The sequence below is a fragment of the Hetaerina americana genome, unplaced genomic scaffold (assembly GCF_022747635.1).
Source record: "Hetaerina americana unplaced genomic scaffold, ioHetAmer1.1.p SCAF_12, whole genome shotgun sequence".
In the NCBI taxonomy this organism is placed as follows: domain Eukaryota; kingdom Metazoa; phylum Arthropoda; class Insecta; order Odonata; family Calopterygidae; genus Hetaerina; species Hetaerina americana.
The window spans coordinates 25,906,117-25,927,653 of NW_027286292.1; the positions used below are offsets into that span (position 1 = coordinate 25,906,117).

The 21,537-nt window shown below is 45.0% G+C and overlaps 1 protein-coding gene across 1 annotated transcript in view; it reads right to left on the bottom strand.

The window, feature by feature from the left end:
- The window catches only part of PlexA (plexin A), a 527,983-nt gene that overhangs the window by 185,889 nt on the left and 320,557 nt on the right, over nt 1–21,537 (bottom strand). The gene's annotated exons all lie outside the window — the stretch shown is intronic.

Here is a 21,537-nt window from a genome sequence, read left to right on the forward strand (position 1 = left end):
CGTCATCGCATATGCACACCTCCGCCACCTCCCCCAAACAAGCCAACTCGCACATCACAATCTCATTCAAAGGCAGCGTGGCAGAGGCAGGAGGGAAAAACCTTTGCTCGCCGAATTCACTGCGTGGGTCTATTCAGCTCCCATCGAGTAAACCATGTCAACCCCATTTAGGAGCGAAAAGTTTAAAATTCCATTAGGTATACGTCGGCAACGTGTATGAATACAGCTCGTGAGCCACGGCACGCGGATTGAGCGGACTCGGGGACTGTTTTCTGAATGTATGGAAAAGTTGTTCAATTCATGATCACAATTTCCAACTTCACCTCGCGCGGAGCTAATAGGAAAAAAAATCCGAGAAGCAAAGATAATCATCCCGGGCTTTGCAGGAAAATAAACGTGCAGATGAAGAGAGTGGAAAGAGGGGACAGTTGCAAGGGCATTTCCAAAATTTCGATGTGATTTACGGAATGAAAACATCTTTGTGCGTTTCACATTTACAAATTCCATGCACGACTATAAATCCCTTTGACAAGTGTCCATCACAGGGAATTTCAGAGCTACATACGCGTATGTCTCTCTAAAAACAAACAAGAGCGCAGTAATCAACCCGAAGGTTGGTTTCGTAGGTGATGGCAGAGTTCACTCTATGAAAGGCAAAATAAACGAATAAGATTTCAAATACGAGGCCAGGAAGGTTGGTTGGGCTGAGGAAAAATATGTTACCGAACACACCTCTCACGCCCCTTGGTTGAGCCTTACACTGGCGCTGGCACAACTGGCCACACACCATTGTGCGTTTCAAAGGGAGCCCATGACGATGGAGATCATATCTTCTTCGGCGGGCGAATAGCCCTCGGGACGAGCAGAGGAGCTTAAGAAATTATGAAGGCGGTTGATTCGTGGACAATGGCGGAGGTCAATCGCATCCTCTGTCCGCTCCTATCCACTCCTCCAACCATTTCCTTCCTTAAAGACGCCATTGTCCGGGCGTCACCCTCGGGACATATGGCATCCGATTTAACTTTATATCTTTAGGCCGTGGAGAAATAATGTAATGCATCAAATCAAAAATGGAAATCAACTCATTATGCCGAAAATTTTTCTTAGATAAAAAGACCATAACGGAGTTAAAAGGAAATCATGGCTAAACCTGCAAATTTACTAACTTTTCGTAATTAATTCTGCGATATTAGACTGCCACTCGGGAGAATGTTGGATTCAATATCCGCGATATAGTTGCACACAATGACCATGTACACAAAAAGGATATTGCACATGCTCATAGGTATATTGGGATTCACTCATATCGGCAGAGAGAGTAACAGGTGAGAGTGGGTTACACAAAGTTTTGTAATACAGAGCCAATTTGAAAAGTTTCCCCCGACACAGTGGGTGTAACTAGTTTACAGAGGCGCTGATGGGCCTCTAGGCATAACTTTTAAAAAGTAAAGGCCGAGCTCATACTCCTCTCGCACTTCCTTATTTCTATAGGTATTATACCAACTAGAGAAAAGTTTTTAGCACACCATGAAAACTATTACAGAAATTCTAAGAATTCAAATGCCCTTTCGCATCCCCTAAACGCATTTTATCCTAAATTATTTCCTTTGCAGCTCACCGTGCTTTCTGTATCCCTTCATGCTATACCAAAATTCCAATTCCTTTCCACTCAATTTCCCTCGTTTTATAATCTCCGTTCCATCACAAAATTCAGGATCTTATTATCCCCTCCTTCCCCGCTCCGTACTTCCTTCTACGAATTTCCCTTACCACCCTCCCCTCTTCTCCGGTTATGGCATCATATACTTCTTCGTTTGTATTCATTTATTTCTCCCCATGATGCTACAAATTGAAGCTTAATGATGCAGAACACAGTCCCGCAGGTCATGCGAGAGGACAAAGAGGGAATAACTTCGATGGCGACGAAGTGAAGCATCAGTAAGCCCACACACTTCTACGCTCTCTATTTCTAGCCTTCATTATGGTTTTCAATTAGCCTATTATTTTTTCCACCATCTAGAAATATCCTCATTACTGAATACTTCCAGGTATAAAGATCATTGTTTATTGAGGTCCCTTTTTGCTCGTAAATGCCTCTAGACTTGTTTTATTGACGGCTCTAATTCAAGACTTAAAATGCACCAAGCAAATGGACACTTCATAACACAGTAATGGACCTAATGTTTATGCCTAGAGTCTTAAGTTCACAAAAAACGCCCAGCGATCATTTTAGCTCAGCCACGCAGAATTGAATTTAAGAAATAGTTTTAAGGATATTCCAGATGCCAATGCTTTTAGAAACGAGGATGGGATTGTGGATGCTGGGAAAAGCCACGCATGGATTGAAGAAGGCTTGTTTCAAAATAATGAAAACAAAAATAATAAGTAAATCGTTTCCAGAGACCCGGTAGATTAGACGAATACTTGTAGAATCTCACTACCGGTGAGTATTAAAAAAACCCTTTTGAAAGCCTTCCTACAAAAGAAATTCGAAAACGGAAATAAGAATACAGAACCACCGTAATAGAGTAACACGATAAAGGAAATTTAGAGATTAAAACACGTAGCAAGAAATATCTTTAAAAAGAGGAACGTTATTTCACTTTTTACGAAAAATATATATATATATATATATATATATATATATATATATATATATAAAAATATATATATATATAAATATATATATAAATATATATATATATAAATAAATATATATATATATATAAATATATATATATAAATAAATAAATAAATATATATATATATGTGTGTGTGTGTGTGTGTGTAAAGTTTCAATTACAATTTCTAAGGAAATTCCGGAAATCGTGGAAGAGGAAAATAGTTTTTATTTCCAAACTATACAACTACAAGGTATACCACTATAAACACTGAAGACTCAAATTTTAAACACAAATGGAATCGACAAAACAGAGTGTAGCTAGCACCCATCCATGCTGAAACACGAAGCCTCAACGAGTGAAACATTTTAAGTACTTCTTTATCTTACGCTCGAGAAATTATTTAGAATATTGAAAACAGCAAATACTTTTATGACGTACGCACATGTCAACATTCACAGAAAATAACTTATTTTAGATAATGAAATAAATATATCTGCCTGGAAAGACACCAGAACTGTCGCAAGGATATTTTTACAGCACCTAATTTACGACACCTAGATTATTAAAATCTTAACGATAGAAATGAGTGGGGCGACCAGAAAAAATTGCCAAATCCGGCGCAAGAAAAAACGCTTGAAAATACAACAGCGCAGCCCTCTGTGTCGCCCTCCATCTCCTCGTGCCGAAACTCATATTCTTCTGCGATCAAACTCCGTTCACGCTACGGTTTCCTGACCACGCTCCGACGGACCGGTGCTCCCACGACGCCGGCGACGGGCGCCCAAGGCTATTCGAGCAGGACGTTTTGCAGCCCGTTGCGCACTGCAAACAGGAGCCGTTTTCCCCCGGGCTAATTCCCGCCGAAAAAATAAAAGAAAGCAGACTTGAGATGAGGGAAAGGGGGGGGGGAGGACAGACCCTCTCCCATTCCGCTCACTCCGTGTCTCGTTCTGCAAATTATTAGCCGGGGAGTGAGGAGAGAAGAGAGAAAGAACTCGAACTCCCCACCGCCAGGCTACATCCATCGCCGGCTTGATCACGTGAATAATGGAAACGGGGTCTTTTATTCCCTGCCGGCTCCTTCGGAGAATCCTTCGCCCGCGGACGGGTAGAAAGGAAGTAGGGGGGGGGGGAGGGGTTCAACGGGGGAATATGAAGGGGGGAGGGCATGGAACAGGGGCGGAAAGGGGAAAGGTTAGAGGGACCTGCTATTAGGAGCACATATTTACAAGTGCCTGAATAAGAGATGTCGGCGGAATGAAAGAAGTGCAAAGGTGGTCGAGAGGGTAGGATGGATCGGAGGGCATCTGGAAGGTCGAGCTGAAGAGATGGGAGGGCAGCGAGGGGAAGAGCGGAGGTAGAAGGGCCGAGGGAAGGATCCCAAACGAGCCTTATTACTTTCTGCAACGATTTAATAATGTACTCCCTCTCGGAGAGATTTCGGAGAGGTGAATGATTTGCGCATCGTGAAAAACGATGAGTGAAAAAAACAAGCATTCAAACAACTCGGTATCGGATTTTTCCAACCGCTCGAACGGGGTTCCCGAGAATCTACTGCTCCATTCCTTCCGGTTCGGACAAGAGCATATCTTCAACCAGACCGAGAACCAAACCGTGGATCTTTGACGTGATAAAACTACCGTTGCCCGCAATTCTCTAAATTCCATGGAAGTTAAAAACGGCGTCCATGAAAAGATGGCAAATATCACGATCCATCAACCAAACAAAGAAATTTACAAGTGTGACCTAGAATATTTTGCGATTTTGCACTGTAGTCTGCTAATTTTCTTCTACGGTCTTTTAACCATTGAAGAAACCCCAATGACTGCCAAAACATTAAAATAAACGCCTTCATATTATTCGTCATATTTTTCATTAGCTACTGGAAAAGTAGCTTATTACGCTGATTAATAATCATTTAGTTAAAACCTCTCACATTTTTTATGCATTTGAGTTCATTCGGTATGGAGATTGAGATGCACCTATACACACATACCACCGGAGTGGGTGATATATATAATTAAATTAATTATGTATATATACATATATAATCATACATATATACATAGTTATATATATATATATATATATATATATATATATATATATATATATATATATATATATATATATATTATACTATATATATATATTATCATATAATTTATATTTATGTACATAATAAGTATAAAAAACTGCAATAAACTAGAGTACGTGGTCGAAGGAAGGGTAGGCACAGTATCTCATAAAATATTGTACTCTGCCGTATAATGTCATGCACTCACAGAGACTTGATGAATCACAGCAGTAATCTGCCTAACATTCTTGAATACGGGGAGGTTGGAAAAATAGGGCACAAGAGCCGGAGGCAAGTGATAACAGGCTATTGAGTGCAAATTTTCCATAAAACAGTCGGATAAAAGAAGTTCACCCTGTTAATGAAAGGATATTCTTAGTCTCTATGATTAGTCTTAGTCTCTCCATCCTTCCACCTCGATAAAATAGCACGCAGTTAAAATAACCGAAAGCGAAGGTAGGACCCGAAATGGCCAACTTTCTGAAGGAGCATCATTAGACTAGACAGCGGCTTTATATGCCCAGGAGACATGATATAAGAGAATAGTGCAAAAACTATACCCGTGATCACAACTGAATAGAAATCGAGTTGGAATCGATGGTTCAATTGAAAAAAAAGATGCAATACAACATCTTTGGTAATTTGAGGGAAATGTAGGTTTTTTGAGCGTATAATTCCTCGTGCATTTAATAAGCTGAACTATAAGTGGTAAGCGGGAACAGAGCTCATTTTTCACTACACGTCTAGAGTATAGCATTAGACTAAAAACGTAATGTTAACTCGAGGCAAAAACTAACGAGATAATAACTTAAAGACTACAGGAATCAAGGGATGGTTTTGTAACCCATCGATTACCCATTCGCAATCATTCCAGTTTAAAATCCCATTGTGAGCGAGAAAAAAATAACGGCTTCCCTTTTGCGACGCCCGGAGAAGCCATTCCATTTTCTCCTTCCACTCAATTTGCTGGAGGCCAGAATCATTCGCCTGAGTGGCTCCGTCATATTCCAAATTACATTTTACCGTCGAACTATAACAATACACAAATAAGATTACGCAAAATGATCTCCCGAGCTACGCATTACTTTCCGACATCTCGAATGTCAAAAAATTCTATTATTAAGACAAAAAACCTTCGCTACGTAACCTAAACGTACTTCACGAAACACTAATCAACTCGCCAACCATGATGATAGTAAAAAGCGCTAAGTAACATTCTACTCTTCATTATCATTAATAACCATAGTCCTCTAATATGACATCATAATTTATAATGTCAATTACCAGATGAAAGCAAAGATTATGAACTCCGAAAGAAAACCGAAAAATTTATCACGTCATTTGAGCCCAAGTTAAATGAATGGAAAACCGTGATGAAATTAGAACACTCGGAGCAAATTACTTACTCCATGAAAACTATCCCGAGGAGAGCTCACCGAGGTGCGACGGCTGCGATGGGTAGAAGGCGCAACCCCGGGAGGAAAACTTTTGCATAGGTCGGCCAACGGAAGGGAGCATCAGAAGCAGAATAAGGGGGGGTGAGAAATCCCTGAAAACGTATCCCACGTCAGCCTCACCTGAGAAGACTTTCGAATGATGAACAGCAAAATGAGGCACACGTGAGACGGGGAGCATCGGATCTTGGATGCGCTCACATCCAAAGGCGGCAATGAATAAACTAGCTAGAAGTTACTTGGATTTTAATGAAACCCTAAGAGAAAATATACCACCGGCAAGGGTTCATAATAAATTGCCAGCGATAAGGGATTAGAAGCAGGTGGAATGGGAGAGCAGGGACGATGGCGAGGGAAGAGGGGGGAGAGGGAAAGGGCGAGACTGACTACACGAGGCATCGCTTCAACAGTTGCCGTGGCCCCCAGCCTCCCTTCCACCTCCGACCACCTTGTATCCCCCCCACACTAATTCTCCCACCGGGGTCGAGGAAGCATCCTTGCCCCCAGTGAATACTGGCGCCTTCGACTCCCCTTTAACTCCTACGAGGAATTTACCTAGGGGCGAAGGCAGCCCCACGAGGCATCAGTCCCCCTTCCCCCCCTCTCTCTCTTTCTCTATCCCTCTGCCCCTCGCCAGTGAGCATTAAAGCAATTACGCCCGCCTCTTACCTATGAGCTGGAGTCGTCTTAAAATACATTTTAAAAAGCCAACAATCCCTTTTCATTAGACGCAGCCGTGGAGCGTCGTGGGGCGAGGAGGGTAGGGGAGGGGAGGTGAAGGGAGGAACGGCGTGGGATGCAAGGGGCGGCCAGAGGCGTGGGGGGGAGGCAGGGGTTTCCGGGGGGGAGGCAGGGGTGTCCGGGGGGGAGGCAGGGGTGTCCGGGGGGGAGGCAGGGGTGTCCGGGGGGGGAGGCAGGGGTGCCCGGGGGGGGAGGCAGGGGTGTCCGAGGGACGAGGCCCCGGCTCTGCTGCAGCGCGTACGCCGTCCATCCGTCATCGAGTGAGAGAAGCGGATTAACAATTCATGGCGGTCACTCCTGGGACGAACGAAGAATGGCCCAGGCCGCTGCCGCCTGCCTGCCAACCCCCCCCCCGCCGCCCCCAGGCCAAACGGCTAATGCCCGTGAGTCGCCCCAGATCCCAGCCCCACCCCCCGCCGGCTACCACAACCGCCCCCACCCCACCCCCAGCCCCGATCCCGTGCTCACCCCGAACACGGCGACTCAGCACGGAAATACGCATTCTCTTTTGTTTCACTTCATTTATATTGCGTTTTCACAAAATCAGCCAGACGTACCGATTACGCCGTCGATGCACATTTGAATAAATGAACGTGGGCTGTACCGACTAATTTGGTTAATATTTTAACTCGGCGGGGAATAAAAATTCGTGCCGTGCACCTCTCTTCCCGCATCGCTTTCACGTTCGCATGGTGGGTCCAAGTTGCAGCACTTGGGAAAAGGATGAGGGTGGGATGGGAGGTGTTGGGAGGGTGTTGAAAAGTGGGGATGAGGAGGAACTGGGGAACTACCTTGGATTCGCGTATAAATACCCGAGGCTCAACATTAAGCAGAATTTATGGAAACGGGGGCGTCCATACACAAATTACTTGGTCTCAGTACACTCTCATATTCCTACTAGAGATGCAGGATAGGCCGGTAGGAATTTGGTTATGATGTAGGCTCGTTTATAAAACGCTAATTACTTTCAATCTCAGCACAAAGATAATGAACGATCGGTTTTTTAAATTCTATATGCTCCTAAGGAACACGCTTACCTTCCACGCTTCATAAAATTTACAACTCCCACTTCTAAATGTGCTTTCATCACCCTCGCAAGTAAGCGACGACTCACAAACGTAGAACAGAGTCACGAATAGAGAACACGGAAGAAAACGTATTTTCTTGACACTTGACGAATATTATCATAGTTTCCGAATTCATGTTTCGACAGATTTCTCATTCTGTTACTTTTAAGTTCCGGAAGATGTTATTAAAACCAATATAACTTTTTCACCGTGAGAATGCGTCACTTAAATCTTCAAGCAATTAAATATTCCGTACAAATTGATGGGAACGATTTCCAGATCAGAGTTTCATAGGTAAATACTTAACAGAGTACGCATTTATCTCATCAACTCTCATCACAAAATGCGAAGGGTTCCCAAACATGCACAGAGCCTGCAAAGTAATGCACAGTGGCTACTAGATTTAATATTAAATACCACTTTGTGCAAAGAAACCCCCTAACATAAAACGGATACGATTCAAACGGATACATGAATATGGTAAACGGTCCTTCATTTCAAGGGATAAAAAATATTTTCGGCTTTTAAAAACTGTGGACAAACTAATTCACCTCTGAATCGAAATATTAAATCCACCAAATAAAAGATTAAAATACCTTGAAACAGGGAAATGACCAAAGAAATAGACACATCGGTTGGTTCTCATATTTCAGGATGAATTCAAAATAAATTAGTGACGAATGGGTACGAAAATGCAAAGCTTTGAGGGTACGTAATATCGAGATCTATCGATCCGCCCACTTGATTTTCTTGGGGATCTTCAGACAAATTTTCAAACTACACTCTCAGCAGGAAAAACTAGTAGGCCTCTATCGTTTTTAAGAGCACTTGTTTCAACTATTCCATCAAAGTGAATCCACAACAGGGAGCACTTTTCACATAAATTCCCCCAACCAAATCCTACCAATGCAACATACTCCAGCAGATTTAAAAAGCATTTTTCCGGTTGATGAGTTCTCCTCCGGAGTAAAGAAATAAACGCCCCCTCGCCCCAACGGGTCATGGGGTTCAATACTTGGCACACTCTTAGCTAACAGGCACTCGAGGGAAATCCGTTCGAAGCGACGGAAAGAAAGCCCCGGACGAGAACGGTGGAATAATGACGTAATATAATAAGAAAAGCAGAGATCATTCTCCGGGGCCAATACGAGGAATAAATGCAAAAATGCTAGCTTGCACTGGATTGGTCCTCGAGCGCTGAAACGAATACTCGTGCGCAGAGGGGGCCTCCTACATTGAGAGGAAGGAGAAAAGACAGACGAGGTGCTTGGGATATCGAGAGCGGAAAAAGAGGTAAAGAGAGAGGAAGCCGTGCCCAGCTACAATGAAAGAGACAACAATCCTAAGCGGGGGGGGAGGGGGAAGGAAAAATGGAGCTTCGGTACTCTTGGGGCCGGTTGGTGGGATGACGGGAGGGGGGACGGAAGTGAAGGATTTCATGGGTGGAAGAAGATGGAAGGTATCTGATTCCAGAAAGGTATGTATACTTCCAGCTAAAACTCCGATTTCGTAAAAAGGAAGTCGGTAACCACTCCGGGTCCGGGATGAAAAACGGGGAGAAGGGGAGGGGGGATCTAAGGACCGAGATTTGGTGTGGAGGTGGGGAGGGAGGCCGAGCCGTAATGAGGTAAGAAGAAGGAAGAGTGGGTCGTTTGCAGCAACGACCTTAGAATGTTTTACTCGTAGTGTAAGAGGGAAAGAGAGAGAGAGATAGAGAGATGGGGAGGGGATTTTGTACGAGAGTTCCACGAGTACACCAAGGGATAGTGGTTATTTCACCGGATAAATGAGCACGCGTCAGCCTTGACCATTCGAGATCGAAAAAAAAGAGAACGACTTTTCCGCTTATCGGCCTTCGTTCGATTCGAGGCGGCCGGGAACGAGGGTGGTGCAGGGGAGAATACATCCACCTCGGAAGACAAACGACGGCCGTCCGAGGGGGCTTTCGATGGCACGGGAGAGGCCACGGATTCTATCCTCCCACCCCAACCCCCCAGAACGACGTGGTTTGAGAGGGAAGTCGAACGTTCCTCCCAAACGGGGTCGAATTCAAAGTTTGAAGGGGGTCACTCCACCATACCGCCATGGCGAGGTGACCGCCATGAGGGAGCCTCGCGCGAGAGTTGACCATCATGCTTGCGGTTTCTGGGCGAGCAAATTCTACCCATTCACTTTTAAGAAACCTTAAATTGTCATCTACACGTACTAGAGAGTAAAAGCAAGAGGTGTGCGACTGCATGTTCTTCTTCATTTTTGATCTGTCTTTCGGCAGGTTTTAGTTGGGCTATGCACTTCTTCCTATCCTCAGCCTCCATCATCATAAGAGCATAACTACCCCTCATCATTGCATCTGTTAGTACGCCAACCCTCTTCGTTACTCCTCTCTTTCCTTAAATTATCCTCAGCTGAGTACAATCTCAGCGCATTGAATGTATCAGCCAAATCCCAACCTCTTCCGTTTGGTTCAATTAAGGAGGATAATTATTTGTAATCCTATTTTCTGGCAGTTAAAAAAGGCATCTAGGTATAGGCGCCATATCCGACAGTACAACAACTTAAAAAAATTGTGAGTTATTACAATATTAGGAATTATTTCCTTGAAGCATAATTACGTTCTCATCTTGCTTAATCATTTGCCGAAATTCATTTTCTTGGGAGAGTGGTAGGATTTGTGGCATGAGATTACATTCAATGAAAGTCGTCTACCTGCGCTGAAACTTTTCTGATCGTTGAAATTCTCACGGTTTGAAAAAATTTGACAGTTAAACCATAAACGCTCAATATTTCCAACTACTGACACATGTGAAGAATTCTGCATGTCCGGGTTTTCACCGCGTTGTTGTTTGAAGCCGACAACAGTTTCGCCGAAGTTTCATCCGGCGTCTTCAGGTCGAAGATGAGGGACTCAGTTCAGTTCAGTTTTAAAGGTTTTTATTTCCGTCTTGCAAAGTACAGATTGTAAGGAGAGTATAAACAATATATAAACATAACAATAACAACACGGAAACCCCGTTATAGGATAATGATCCTCTTCGGGGGAGGGACTCAGATTTTGGCCGTCCTTATATAGGTGGTCCCGTCCAAGTGCTGCTCTCTGATTGGTCCTTTTTCGGAGGACTCTCTTCAACGCGTTGTGGAGATGGTAGCCTTCATCTCTATTGAAATTCGCCGGGTGTTTGGCTATCTCAATAGCTTCTCTGATTAGGCGTGGGTAATATCTACTTTCTTTACTTATGATTGTAGCGTCATGGAATAGAATATCATGGCCGGGTTCACTCCATTTATGCTCGGAGATGGCCGAGAGGTGAAACTGTTTGTTCGTAGTAGCCCGGAGGTGTTCTTTCATCCGAACTTTCATAGCTCGGCATGTTTCCCCGATGTAGGCTTTCCCACATGAACACGGTACTTGATAGACCCCTTCGTATAGGTCTTTCGAGATTTTGTCCTTCGGTCCGGGGAGCGCGTCCGCTATTTTCTTGGTGCAGTTGAATCTTGTCACCACGTCGTGCTTTTTAAGGATTCTGGCTATCTTCTCGGATGTTCCGGATACGAAGGGGATAGTCGCGTATGCCTTTGGGTCCGGTTCCGTCTGCTTGATTGACTTGTCAGAATCTCGTCTTCGCCTTTCTTCCCTGGCGGTCCTTTTTAGGACCATATCGTTCCGATAGCCGTTTTGTTTTAGTGCTCTCAGGAGATGTTTCTTTTCAGTCAGCAAAGAATCGGCGTCAGAGATTTCATACGCTCTGTGAACTAGTGTGTCCACCAAAGATGTCTTTTGGAGCGGATGGTGGTGAGAGGTTGCGTTTAGATAACGGTCGGTGTGCGTCTTCTTTCTGTAAACAGCATGTCCCAGCTTCCCACAACTCTTCTTTTTGACTAAGACGTCCAGGAAAGGTAGTTGGTTGTCCTTTTCTACTTCCATCGTAAATTTGATGGAATGATGTTGTGAGTTGAGAAATTGAAGAAATTTCTGAAGTTCTGTTGCGCCGTGCTGCCAGATGACGAAAGTATCATCCACATATCTTAACCACATCCTAGGTTTTTTCTCGTACTGATTAAGGATCTTTTCTTCAAAATGCTCCATGAACAGGTTAGCCACTACCGGAGACAGCGGCGAACCCATGGCTGCACCCTCTGTCTGCTCGTAGAATTCTTCGTTCCACAAAAAATAAGCATTCGTGAGGCAATGCTCCACCAGTGTGGGGAAGTCTTCCGGAATGCCGTTGGTGGTTAGGCCTCTGATGATCTCCACCGATTCCTTAATCGGGATGTTAGTGAACAGTGAAACAACATCGAAGCTCACCAATAATTCGTTGCTGTCCATTGTGATCTTTTTCAGGATGTCGATGAAATGCCCGGAGTTTTTTACGAATGACGATGTTTTTCCGACGTAGAACTGTAGAGATTGGGCCAGGTATTTCGCCAGTCCGTATGTTGGAGCATCGATCTGGCTGACTATAGGTCGGAGTGGTATCCCCTCCTTATGTATTTTCGGCAGTCCGTATAATCTGGGTGGTTTGGGAGCCGAAGAAAATAGTCCACGTTGTTCTTCCATCGGAATGAGGGATTTCTTTATTAGAGCTCTGGTGTTTCGCTCTATTTTTGCTGTCGGGTCGGTCTTGAGTTTCTTATACGTCCCGTCTTGGAGAAGTTCCGTAATTTTGCTCCGGTAGTCCTCTTTGTTGATTACCACAGTTGCATTCCCTTTGTCTGCAGGTATTATGAGAATGCTCTCATTTTCTTGCAGGTTCCTCAGAGCTCGTCTTTCGGCAGTTGTGATATTAGACTTAGGTGGTCTCGCTCCCCGGACCGAAGGACAAAATCTCGAAAGACCTATACGAAGGGGTCTATCAAGTACCGTGTTCATGTGGGAAAGCCTACATCGGGGAAACATGCCGAGCTATGAAAGTTCGGATGAAAGAACACCTCCGGGCTACTACGAACAAACAGTTTCACCTCTCGGCCATCTCCGAGCATAAATGGAGTGAACCCGGCCATGATATTCTATTCCATGACGCTACAATCATAAGTAAAGAAAGTAGATATTACCCACGCCTAATCAGAGAAGCTATTGAGATAGCCAAACACCCGGCGAATTTCAATAGAGATGAAGGCTACCATCTCCACAACGCGTGGAAGAGAGTCCTCCGAAAAAGGACCAATCAGAGAGCAGCACTTGGACGGGACCACCTATATAAGGACGGCCAAAATCTGAGTCCCTCATCTTCGACCTGAAGACGCCGGATGAAACTTCGGCGAAACTGTTGTCGGCTTCAAACAACAACGCGGTGAAAACCCGGACATGCAGAATTCTTCAAGCCACCGCCGCGAAAATCTACGCAGCCATATACTGACACATGTGTTACAAACTGGTTGAAATGATACAAAGTTAATTATTAACCGGTATTCCAGGCTACGCTGTTTCCTCCATTAACGATTCTCGAGAACAGTTTAAACACATAAGGACGAACCATAAATGAACCACTAGCTCTGAATAGAGCACTTTGGAAATTCACTAGCGAACCCTCTCTAATCTGCAAAATAACTTCGAGAGCAATATAAATTGAGGCGGCCACTCAACCGCACACCAAGCATTGAACAAAGGCGTAAACCAACGAACAAAATATCGCTAATTAATAAATCGGAAAATTCACTAGGAGCAACTCGGCTAACCCATTCACGGCTCCCGAACGATGTTCTAAGCCTTAAAACCACCAGTAGCCACTCAAGCTACTTAGGATCCGTCAGAGGGAAACGACATTCAGTCGCCTAATTCCTTCCTCCGATTAAGATCTCATTTGAGGCCCGTGGAAGGATTCGAGCGGGAGTGCGGGGTGCGAGTGGGAACGCGAGAGGAGGGGTTGATCAATGTTCGTTAGCCACCCACATGCTCGACCCCCTTCTCCTCCCTCCCACCCCCCCACCACTTTACCGTCACCTTCACCCCTCCCCCTACTACGCATCGCATTCCTACTTCTGCCCGACAGCTTCCCACTCAACCCGCGCCAGGACGATACTCGCCTCGTCGAAGGTCCTTGGGCGAAGATGGACTGTGAGATGGAAACTTACAAAAAAAATGATAAAATGAAATAAACAAACTGATAAAATTCTAATAATTTGAAATTCATTCAACTATTTCACGAAACCTCCGAAAGGGACACGGAAAAAAATCTCAGCTCTCCGCTTTCTCGAAATGCCTCCGTGAGTGGAGGAATGGGCTTAATGATGGGAAATGGAAGAGTGAATACGCACAGCCAGTCAACAAAACACGCAGACGCGGCCGGGTAGGAAAAGCACGACTTCGAAAGAGACACTCCACTTGGATGTTAAGTTCGGGCTTACCTTTGACTAGCCACTGCGAAAATCCACGATGGTTTAAAGTTACAGGCTGGCCTCAGCACGAGGTTAAGATGGCCATGAATAAGCACGAACGTAGTCTCTACGCATGAATTTCTTCTTATAAGCCATCAATTTCGAAGGGAACACTTTGGATACTCAGAATTTTTTCGGTGAGTATCCAGCAGGAAATGGAAAACACACCGCATTAACTTTTTAACAGATTCCTTCCAAAGAATTTCTTCTCTTCTACCCCGTCACTTGTACCCTAGTGCCCATTTTTTTCCTCTTGCATCCGATTTCCTCTTCGTTCCGAGCTCATAACCTGGAAGCTTTCTCTCACCGAGGCCAGCAAAAACCCACAGTTCAGGCCGACCGAGTGGGATTTTTCTGCAAAACACGGGTGGACATGGATGCACCGCATGCAGAGCATTCAATCGGCAAGGCAGATGGTTCTCTTATTACTACCGACGAAGAGCACCACATTTTCATCTAATATTTCAAAACCGATGCGTGAAAAAAAACTTTCTCTTCGAGCCGAAGCTTACACGGGGACCGACAAACATTGTCCCGCCACAAAAAATCTTAACATATAAGTTAGTAAAGAAGTCATACTTTAAAGGAAGACGTACTCCTCTATTGCGTAAACCTTCGATGGTAATCGAATTCTTTTTTCCGATCTTAAAAAAATGGCCTATTTAGGCGGTCATGCAAAAATAAGTAATCGTGAAAGACAGCGCGAGGCCTTCGAAATATCGTTAACTACGATGGTCTTTCCGGTTCGGGCTGGTGATTTAACTCCCCGACTCAGTATGTTGTGCACATTATACTTGCTGCGGCGGAGATGATGACACACACAAAAAATAATCAGAATTGCCGTTCCTTTCTGACAGTACGTAAATACTGCACGATGCCCGGGAGGACTCAACCATTACGGAGAACTACGGCGTTTATGGGACCTCGGAAGGTTTCATATTAATGGAACATTCAGTCGAAAGGAAACTCCGAACCACAATAAACAACACCTCAATTTAATCTATTGCAAAAATTCTCTCTACCCGGCTCAAGGACGGCTTAAATATAATTTCTTGGAATGGAGCAACACAAGGACTCCATTAGATCTAACGTTCCCATAAAAGTCCATACTAAAACAGTGTTTTGAGAGATTCTCCAATGCGGCAGATTTCACAAGTTGTCAAGTAACAATTCTAATGAAGTCATACATTATTTTCTGTGGTCAGCTTCGATACGCGTCAATTGGTTTGACACGAACGGCTATCTTAACCCACAGGAAATACCATTAAACAAACAGATGGCAATTTTCCATCACGGCCCGAAGTGAACCCCCACATTTATATCACCGTGGCTGCGTGATTTTCTGCGGCTAAAACAAGGGATAAATTGTAAGGGAACTCTTCAGAGACGGGGCCATAGCACACCGGGACCGCCTCAAATACCGCCGAGGGCGATGAAATATTAAACTCATTAAATGGTAAACCCATGGCATATCATAAGCTATTTGAATTATGGCATCAGCGAATTTATTGCAAACTGAGCTGTTTCTTTAAGCATATTACCACGCCTACGATAGACATTCAAAAGTTTAGACAATTAGTTCCCTCTCGGAAACACATTGAAAATCAAGAGCGAAACTATGATGGAAACCACTTAGATCAGCCATCTCCAAAGTGATTACCATACTCGATTCAAAGGGTTGTGAGAGAAAGAATATGGATTATTTCTGATATTAACTTTTTATCCAAATAACAAGAAACAAGATATAATGATGCTAAGTTTACAGTGAAGAAGAATGAAAAACGTTACAGGGAAGAAATTCAAATCGGCGATAGTATAATGAATGCCTGGCAAGAACTGGTGTTCCCTTACGCATGCTCATACTGGTTATCCGTGCGTTGTATGTTGGTTGATAGATCTACGTGATCAAAAATGAATGGAAGTCGCCTGATTATATGGAAAACATTAGGTAAAGTTCCTGATATTTAATTTGAGCGAAGGTAGTCCAGTCAGTTAAGAAGGCGAAAAATTTCGATCAAGCTGACCACTACGAAGATTAGTTCATTCAAAAAGTATATTTTAGTGAATCCACAAAATTGGTGAAGATTATCCATTACGGTGCAGGGAAAATTACCCTAAAACCCGGTTTCCATAAGAAAATTCGAAGTTTTAAATATAGGTTTTGTATAGAAAAATTCATCCAGACGCATTTCGTCTAAATGTTGTACAAATAATGTAAAAACATTACATGAATCCAATGTGGGTAAGAAAAGAAATCGTAACTAAAACTAGAGGAACGCATGCAATCGAGATTGAATGAAAAGATCACGACGAACCCACTCTTTTAACAACAATTGCCACAGTGGGATCAGCGCACGGAATAGTACGTACATTTCTTTCGTTATTTTCATCACTTTTCTCTAGTACTCATTGTCACAACATGCCGTAGATAATGTTACACAGCTAAGTGCACACTAAAGAGCACACAACCACAAACAAAACTTGGGTTGGACGAATATTTTTATAAAATCCCATTTTTTAACGAACACCATTCCATTAAAAAATCCGTTGCCCCAAATATTTAAACAAAATATAATTAAAGTCATAAACTAGAGGTGCGTTTGATAGGTTTAAGGTAGATCTTACTGAATACTAAGCCCAATGCTGTGTGAAATACAAACGTCAGGTTAGGCGGGCCAGTTTCATTCCATGTGCATTCTGCTATTTCCCAGGAGGATATGGCTCCCGAAACATTACCCCTCAGGTGAAGCCGAGGGTGCCCTGAGTCGTACCCCGACACATCGGCCGGTAGCCCAGTGCTCTACACTGAATTACCTCACCCCTCTCAAAGTTTCTACTCAAGATTTGATACCATGGAAGATCAGATTCGATCATTTTAATACGTAGATGCGCATGAAGGGGGAGGGGGATGCGATCCTTATCGCGAGGCCCCATCGCCGTCCGATTGGAATGCGTCGTCGCCCACGCTCTCCCACCTTCCCCCCCGCTGGTCCCGCTCGAATTCCAATCTCCGTGCTACGGACGAGGTTGGCGCCACTGCCTCCTAAACAGTTCTGAATGCTGGTCCATCCAGCGGCGCAGCGTGGACCAGCCGGCCAATTAAGGAGCAGCCGCGTCCACTCTCTCCGCCATGCCATCCGGTCCCAATAACCGCCTCCCCTCAAACGACCAACCTCCCTACCCGCCGCTGGAACCGAGACGGATGGCCGGCCGCTAGACGAGTACGTCACGACACACCAACCCTCCCTCTCCCCACACATGGACACCCACCCTCCGGAGTGGTCGACCTTTTGACCTCTCCATCCTCCTCCCGCCGCCTCGATGGATTCCCGGCGACGGTGTATACCGGCCGGGGCGGATGCGGTGCCCGCCGCCGTGCGAGACGGGGAGGGAAGGGAGGAGAGGGATGTCGGTATGGAGGAGAGCGCGTGGGACGAAAGCGGGCGGGCGATACGACGGTCAGCATGGTACGAAAAAGCCGCCCAAATTCCCTCAAGGGCGCCCGGATCCCGCCGCTCCGTCCCACGCGACACTCCGCGTGCCTCAAATATCTCTGTGGGGCGGAGGGGGCGCCCTGGTCCCCCCCTGGGAGACTCCCGGGTGGGGGGAGCAGGGGGGCGGGGGTGGGGGGAGCAGGGGGGCGGGGGTGGGGGGAGCAGAGGGGAGGGGGGTGGGAGGGAGGATGGCGGCGAGAGCGTGGGGGGCGATCCCGAAAAATGCGACACCTGGAGGGAAAACGCTCCTTTTGGTAGTCTTCACGGGGGGATTTGCGGAAATGCATGAGGCGCCCGGGCGACCATCGACGGTGCAGATCGCTCCCCGACTGCGGGGAACACCTGGATGGAAAAAACCCGACGCCGGGGAAAGAAATGCTTGCTTCCCTTTGTCATAAGGTCATTTGGCATTGGGAAAGGGAGCAGGAGGGTGGGGGGGTGTCAGGCCGGGGTGGAGCTTTTGCGGGGGCCGGGAGGAGGTGAGGTGGGGGGAATCCGGCGGGGGCAAGTGCCGCCGCCGACTGATGAATTGGACTGCTGCTCCTACCGGTGGCGGCGGCGGCAACGCCGAGCGCATACTGAGTGGACAAGCGAGAGAAGACGCTATCCTCTTATTCGCGTGCATATTTTTTTTCGTCGCTTTACGCGGGCGCCCTCGCGATGTAATTCTCCCATTCTCCACTCAAGCCCCCCCCCCCTCCAATCTCCCCTGGACGAATATGGACTCGGATGGAGCCGGTCGGCGGGGCAAAGCGACGGCAATACGGCGGAAATGGAACTCGGGGGATAGGCTCAAAGATGCCCACGCAAGGATAAGGCGAGTGGGTTAATGGCGAGGGAAGTGAGTGCAAGCGTGTGTGTCCAAGCATGCGGATAATAATGAAGCCGTCTCCTACGTTTGTACGTACCTGCGCGCGGGTGAGTGAGTGTGTGTGCGCCTGTGCTCATGGTGAAATGATCGAGCAAAATATTGCCTCTGAAAATGGCGTAGCGACCGGTTGAAGGTCGGTGGCCCTCCTGCAAAGGGACGTCGAAATTCAAATGCTAACTTACGCCTATCTTTGCACCAGCTCAGACTGAAAGCTCGGACATAATTGAGATACGAAGAATTTTAAGGTACCGGTTATGTCGAGCGTGCAAAATTATCGTCGCGACAAGATTTGGACGATATAGTCAATATATGGCGATATCTTCCATAGGTGTCAGACATGCTCCACACCCGCCATTATACCGGGCTGGAAGAAGTAACCTACGGATTTGCACCCTTCAACTAATACCAATTATAAGGCCGTTATTTCCCGGCCGATTGTATACAAATGCACTGCGGTAAGGCACTCAATTTTGGTTGGCAGAATAGGCAGGCACGTTTGGAAAGGTATAGGAAAGAGATATAAGGGATTGAACTGAGAGTAGGATCATTTGAGTTGTCTTCCGAGCATTGCTCAGGCGCCGAAGGAATCTCAAACTTATTCGTTCCACCATCCGATTTTCTCTCTTTTGGCATGAGTGGACCGATTGGTTAAGTATATGAATAACACTGGCTGGCCATAAGGTTAGAACTAAGTCATATTTAATCTATAATGGGAAGAGTTCACCCCAGCCGTACTCTGGGGGCGGGGTGAACTCTTCCCATTATATTTATACGGCCGTGGTTACCGTTCGCTTTGTATACATATTTAATCTTTTTAATAAATTCAACACTATGCTAACTCTTCCATTCTATAACGAATACCAGCATAGCCATGCATTGTCAACGCCAGATTACATTTTACCACAATATTTATTAACCAATTGGACCATAATTTTTTTTATTTCTCTTCTTACGTTGGACAAGGTAGGTTGCTTTTTAGTGGACTTTCATCACAAAGGAATGTTTTGTTTTTTCCCATATTAAAAAGTAAGCTCGGGGCAGAATGGCGTACAGTATTGACTTACAACTTATACAAATTGAAAACAGACGAAGAGAGATAAGATTGACGCGGGCGAAATGAAGCATTTCGAAATCGAGCAAAGCGAAGAAACGGAGATAAACCAGCAGAAATGTAGCAAGAAAGGTAGGATTAAGACAAAGGCAATATTTTACACATTAAAAGCAAAAAAAAACGAAAGAAAACAGTGCAGCGTTAATAGTGAGGAAACTGAAGGACATATGGATGTAGCCTCTTTTTTGAAGAAATAAATTGTGACCGGAAATGGACTTTTGGTTACTGTACGATTTCACGAGGGCTTCTGCGAACATTCTCATAAAATATCCAACAAGGCCAGTAAGTAATATGACGGAATAGAGGAATGGAACATGGGAGTAATTCCACTAAGGAGCAAATATAATTAACTTCACCTGATTGACTACACTTTTAAATTCTAATTTGAGTTGAAATAAGTCTCCTCACTACCATTTCTCGATTACTGTCGCCGAAGGTACTGCTACTGAGTGCAGCAACCGTATTTTACCGATTGGAAATCAACAGAACAGTACTGACGTATGACTGCCCTTCAGCCCGACTCAATATAGAAGGTTCTATTAAATAGCATTAATCCTCAACATTTCACGATAAGCCAATTTCTGCCACCAAACCGATATATGGTAATCAGTTTTCCTAAATGTGCTTGCGTCGAGGGAGTCGATTTTTTTAGAATATGGCGCACGGGGCGTCGCCACTCGACGAAACCGCACCCTTACCGCCGCTGGAGTGCAGGGAAAATAGCTGCACTCCCCCCCTGCCCCTCCCTCAACCCCCCCCCCCCGCAACTCGGCGGTCGCCGCCGACGCCTGTCCTTGACCACCGATTGGAATCCAATGCAATCGTCCCAATTGATGGAATTCCACTGAGCGGCGAATGCGACAGGAAGGCATGCAAAATAACGCTACCTCGCTTCCCGTATCGTCGCTCCTTTTGACGGCGGTTTTTCGAGAACCGGTCGATTGGCATTTGCACTCCACGCGCGAGGAATGCGTGTGTGCTGAACGATAAATTATTTCGCCGAAACGTGTTTGGAAAGAATTCGGAAAAATCGCGATCATTTAATGGAGTGTCTAGGCCTCTCAAAAACTCGTGAACAAATAGCGTCACGTTGAGCCGTAAAAAAAGATAGCTATCACAAAAGTAACTCCTGAATGCACTTGGCCACGTCCGACTGAGTCCAAAGCTTCAAAAATTCATACTCCAAAGGTCGCCTACCTTCCTCCTTAGGAGCATCGCACCATAATTTATAGCTTTACCAGAATATACCAATCATGGGATTAATAGATCACCATTTGCCTAACTTTCGTCCTCAGTATTAAACCTTTCGCAGGATTTTTTTCATCCTGAATTAAAATGTAGGTGCGTGCTGCTTTATTTAAATATGGCAGCAAAAAAAATCGTTGGCTATAGGCCGAATCATAAAATGGTAAATAAACAACAATGTGAAAGAAATTAACCATCTAAAAGACGTACCAAAGCTACAGCATTTTAATGCATTTTCGGTTAGTTAATTAACGCTTTAAAAAATATCGCCCTGAAATGGCAATGCCGGGCGATATTTTATCAACAATCCACGGCCGCTTCCGAAGCCAATATTATTTTGAGGGCAGAGAGTTAAGTCCGCTCAAACATTGAAAACAGCCATACATATTCATATTGTTGGAATATATTCACCCACCACATTTGAAATGGAATTTGAATGACTGAGACAAATTCTCACAAGTATGTCGTAGAATATTTGAGC